Genomic DNA, 6,000 nt, shown 5'->3' on the forward strand with positions numbered 1-6,000 from the left:
AGAGTTCCTACCCAATATGATCGATCATGGAATGATGCTTCTTCTTTGGCATGCTGAACCTACTTCGATTGGTAGATTTAATACAAGGAGGAACAACGGGGTTCGAGATTGAGCTGAAATTGTTTGACAATTAATCAATGTGCTGAGCAGGGCATTTCAGGAGGTTATATCCTAAGAGACATGAAGGTTACTACCAATAGCGCTGACATGGTTAACCATTGTAATGACATCATTGGTTAGAAAGGTTCTAATGGGTAATATGATGCTCCGTGGAGAAAGACAAATATCTCCGATCCGCCCAGGGATGTGGAACATTAAGGATAGTAAACTCTCTGCACATGACAATGACATAGTCAATGATTCTAGAAGCCCAGTGTGTAAGGATAACGGAACCTAGGGAGACACTATAAAATAATCATGGAAGGTTTGCAGATGTTCATAATGAGTTCGCCATGGATTTTATGACTTGAAAAGTACCCAGATGCTAATGAAAGATAGGACAACATGAGAAGCAGACGTGATGCTATTATAACCACCAAAGGTGCATTTGGTCTTGACGGAGAGACTATTAAGGACCCTTTATGAAAAAGGAGGTGTTGCAGCAACATATGGAACGATGCGATCTCTCATGGTTATCCTACAAATGTCAGGAAAGTGGCATAATGAATTCACTAACTAAGGAACACAGTTAATACATGTTTAGAGGTGTAAAGAGAAAATGAACATTTGTTCCTCAAACACGTAAGTCTACCTCTGCACCACAAAATCTCAAATTCCTTGGCAAAACTTTACGGGGCCTTACATTTATGGCATCAGGATTTCTATGAATGGAGAGTCAGAGATTGTGACTAATTTTCACCGAGTGTCATGACCCAAAATCCAACTAGTTGTGAGGGCATCTAACCCAACCCGCTGGGTAAGCCTAGTAACCATAAACACAATTTAATGATAATGATAAGAGTCAAAAGTGAAATAACTGAATTTTATACAACTCCTAAGGACTGGTAGTATAAGTCACGACCCACTAAGACTTAGATTTACAAAAACTGATAGAAAAAATATACAACATCTATTTGAAATGTATAAAATCAGAATCCAAATATAGAACTACCAAGAACAAGGGGTAGCGATAACTCGAACACATGTACATCTTTAATGCCAGCTCCCGCCATACACAGCAGCACCGACTCCAAGATCTTCACACAAGATGAAGAAGTGTAGTATGAGTACAAGCGACCATGAACTCAATAAGTGTCATAACTAACCTCGGCGAGGTAAAAGAAACAAGAATTATAAATGATACTCGCTATCCCTGTACAGTTCATGAATTTAACAATTATAGAACAGATATATGATCAAATCAGGAAATCACAGGTAAAAACCACCTTGGTGCTCACAATTCTTTGTTTTAAAGTGTTCTACTCAGTCAACAATCCAACATATAAAGAAGATATGAAACTAAATTAGGTAAACAGTCAAAGAGCAAGTAAAAATGAAATCAAATAATCAAATATCAGCCCGTTATGGCGTGCAACCCGATCCAAATAATAATAAGCCAATAAGGCCTGTTGCGGCGTGCAAATAGATACAAATATCAATAACCAGCTCTCTTAGAGCTCACATCAACCAGAAACCCGTCGGTTTCTTACAATTCGCGTGTACACCGTCAAGAGAGAAACATGAGAGGGTGACCCTAGGGGGATGCATCCATATCCACACGCAAGCGCGGATAATTCAACATGCTATCGGCCCGACATGGTCACATGCTCAATATAATAATCTTCCCAACATGGTCATAGGCTCAATATCAACTGCACGGACAACTCACATGCTGCACAGACAACTCACGTGACATAATATCAGTATCTGGATCTGCACAGACATCTCACGTGCTAATAATCACAATCTGCCCGACGTGGTCACATACTCAATGTCACAATCCACCTGGTGTGGTCACAGGCATAACAACACAATCCGTCTGGCACAATCCACCCGGCATTGTCACATGCATAACAACACAATCCGATCGGCGTGGTCATATAAATCCAGTCCAAATCATATCACACAGAAGCAAATATTCAAGAACCCATGTATGTGATGAATGAATATCAATTTTCATGCTCTTGGACTGGTACAATGACATGCTAAAGTGTAGGCATGTGCAAAGGGTGCTATCATATCTCAATCAACAATTTCATCACGAAATAACATTTAACAAGTTTATTCAGGGATTTTGCCTCTATGTAACCTCAAACATGGGTCAAATAGTTCACAACAATGTTACAAATATGAGAAACATCACAATTTAAAACTTAACAATCAATTCAAGGCATATCATAGCCTAAGCACTACCCCGAGCATGTATAAATATCCCGGTGCTCGCACATGGGTTCAGACCCCACACATGTGCGCACCCATAGCACATAGCTATCACAAATAACTCAGGCAACTAGTGCCTCAACCAACTTTAGATAGGATACTTACCTCAAACAAGCCAAAACAAATACCGAGCAAGCCAAACAATACTATAGAAATGCCATCCAATGTGAATCAATCCCTGAACTGCTTGAAACTAGCCAAAAGAAACTCAAAAACATCAAATAATGCTAAAGAAAACCAACACGAACGATAAAGGTCGAATCTTTAATCAAAACTAAAAGTCAACAAAAAATTAAAACTTGGGCCCGCACCTCAGAACTTGAAAAAACTCACAAATTCCAACAACGCATTCTAATATCAGTCCAACCATACTAATTTCACTCAAATACGACTCCGAATCGTTATTCAAATCTCAAATATTCATTTTAGGAAAGTATAGACAAAACCCCCAATTTCTCTTTTGAAATCATCAATAAAATGACAAAATCGAAGATGGAATCATGAAATATAATCAAAACTGAGTCAAACATACTTACCCCAATCCATGTGGTGAAAATCCTCTCCAAACATCGCCCAGGCACTTTTGCATCTACGAACCAGTAGCCGCTTCCGCAGCGTCACTTTTGTGATAGAATCTACGCTTTTGCGAAAACTCTCTTAGTGCTCGACTTCTCGCCCCTACGGACTAAGTTCCACTTCTACCACATCGCAGGTGCGAGGATTTCTCACTTCTGTGGAAAACCCAACCAAGCTGTCCTTCCGCTCCTGCGCAACATTTCCTGCTTCTTCGCTCCCACAGGTGTGCTTCACACTCCGCATCTGCGATGTTCTCCCCAGCCTAGCCTTCCTTGTAGGTGCGTTAATGAACTCGCTTTTGCGACCACCGCACCTGCATAAAACCAACCACAAGTGCGCAACACCAGTACCGGCAGTTACTAGCAACCACACATGAAGGGAAAATGGTCCGAAACACGTCCGAAACTCACCCGAGCCCCTCGAGACCCCGTCCGAACATACCAAGAAGTTCCAAAATATAATACGGACTTGCTTGAGGCCTCAAACCACACATAAAAACATCAAAACAATGAATCACACCTCAAATCAAACTTAATGAACTTTTGAACTTTCAACTTTCAAAACGCATGCCAAACCATATCAAATCAACTCGGAATGATCTCAAATTTTATGCACAAGTTCCAAATCACATAACAAACTTATTCCAAATCCCGGAACAACAATCCAAACCGATATCATCAAATTCAACTCATGGTCAAACTTACGAACATTCTAAACTTTTAAATTTCTAACTTTCGTCAAATAGTGCCGAAACCTTCTAGAAACATCCAAATGCAAATCCGAGCATATGTCCAATTCAAAAATCACTATCCGGACCTAACGGAACCATCAAAACTCATTTTCGAGGTAAAAAATATAAAACTCAAATTTGTCAACTCTTCCAACTTAAAGCTTCCTGGTGGAGAATCCTTCGTCCAAATCAATCCCGAATCACCTGAAAACAAAAACCGATAATTCACACAAGTCATAAAATATCATATGAACCCAGACTCAAAGGATCGATCATATTCATAATCAGGGGAGAGAGGCTATAGTGAGATATAAGAGACCTCATTGTATTGGTAGCTTTAGTGGTACCTCATCTGGAGGTAGGGGTTAGTTTGGTAGAGGCTATCGCGGTAGACCATCTCATTTTGCAAAACATATAGCCAATGAGGTAGTGGCTCCATCATCCTTTAGCGCTCCAATTTAATCATCTTTCGTGCTCCATTTATTCAAGGATATTTTAGTGGATATTTTGGTCATTAGGGGTAGATTACGATTTAGCAACCTCAGTCAGCTAGGGGCTGTTGTGAGTGTGGAGAGTTTGGCCACATCAGGAGGCATTTTCCCAGGCTTCTGAGGGGTGTAACTCCGTAATTTCCAGCTAGTGGTTTCTGCACCAGTTTCGCCATCCCTTGCTCAGGAAGCTAGAGGGGGAGGAAATGCAGCTAAAAGTCACCCTAGAGGAGGAAGCAAGTATGTGGAAGTCGGATTGATGGCGGTCAGGCTCGTTGTTATGCCTTCACGGGTAGTTCCGAGGTAGTGGCCTCAGATATGCTTGTGGTTCTCTTATATTCCTGGGCATGTATCTACAACCTTTGGTGACTCTAGTACGGTGGATCATGTATATCGCTCTTGTGGTGGTTACTATTGGGGTTATGAGACTAGGGTTAATCTTTTGTTACTGAATATAATAGATTTTGATGTAATTTTTGGTATGGATTAGCTATCTCCATATCAAGATGTTCTTGATTTTCATGCTAAGCCTGTGACGTTGGCTATGCCGTGATTACCAAGGCTAGAATGGAAGGGTTCTCTTGGGCATACCCTTAATAAAGTGCTTTTATTTTTGAAGGCTCAACGAATGGTTAAGAAGGGGTGTTTGGTGTATCTTGCTTTTGTTAGAGATACTAGTGGTGAAACCCAAACTATTTATTTAGTCCTAGTAGTGGGGGAGTTTCTAGATGTGTCCTGACCTACTGGTCATGCCACCTGATAGGGATATTGGTTTTTGTATTGACTTAGTGACGGGCACTCAGCCCATATCTATTCCACCGTATCACATGGCTCCAGCTGAGTTGAAAGAATAAAAGGAGAAGTTGCAGGAGTCGTTGGATAAGGGATTCATCAGATCGAGTATTATCCATGGGGTGCAGCAGTGTTGTTTGTGAAGAAGAAGGATGAGTCTGTGAGGATATTTATTGATTACATGCAGTTGAATAAGGTTATTTTAAAGAACAAGTATCCTTTGCCTGGTATTGATGATTTGTTTGATCAGCTTCAAGGTGCTAGGTTGTTCTCAAAGATTGATACAAGATCAGGTTATCATTAGTTAAAGATTAGGGCTTATAACATCCCTAAGACATTTTTTATGGCTCGTTATGGACATAATGAGTTATTGGTGATGTCTTTTGGTTTGATTAATGCTCTATCAACTTTCATGCATCTGATGAATAATATACTCCATCCATATTTGAATTCCTTTGTCATTGTGTTCATTGATGATATCTTGGTGTATTCCCATTGTAGGGAGGAACATGAGCAACATTGAGGACTGTGCTTTAGATTGTGAGAGAGAAGAAGTTATATGCTATGTTTTCCAAGTTCATGTTTTGGTTAGACTCGATGGCGTTCTCAGGCCACACGGTGTCTAGAGATGGTATCAAGGCATCATATGAAGAAGATTGAAGCGGTTCACTTATGGCCTAGACTTCTACAGCTACATAGATCAGGATTTTCTTCGGGTTGGTTAGCTTCCATCGTTGCTTTATGAAGGGGTTTTCCTCTATTACAGCCCATTGACCAAGTTGACTCAGAAAGGTATTCCTTTTAGATGGTCTAATGAATGTGAAAAGATCCTTAGAAGCTGAAGAATGCTTTGACTGCAACCCCAATTTTAGTGTTTCCCACAGATTCAGGGCCATACATGGTGTATTGTGATGCTTCACGCATTGGTCTTGGGATAGTATCGATGCATGATAGTAGAGTGATTGGTTATGCTTCGCGGCAGTTGAAGCCCTATGAGAAGAATTATCCTATTCCTGATTTATGGTTAGCAGCTAT

This window comes from Nicotiana tabacum, chromosome 15 (genome assembly GCF_000715075.1).
Source record: "Nicotiana tabacum cultivar K326 chromosome 15, ASM71507v2, whole genome shotgun sequence".
Taxonomy (NCBI): Eukaryota; Viridiplantae; Streptophyta; class Magnoliopsida; order Solanales; family Solanaceae; genus Nicotiana; species Nicotiana tabacum.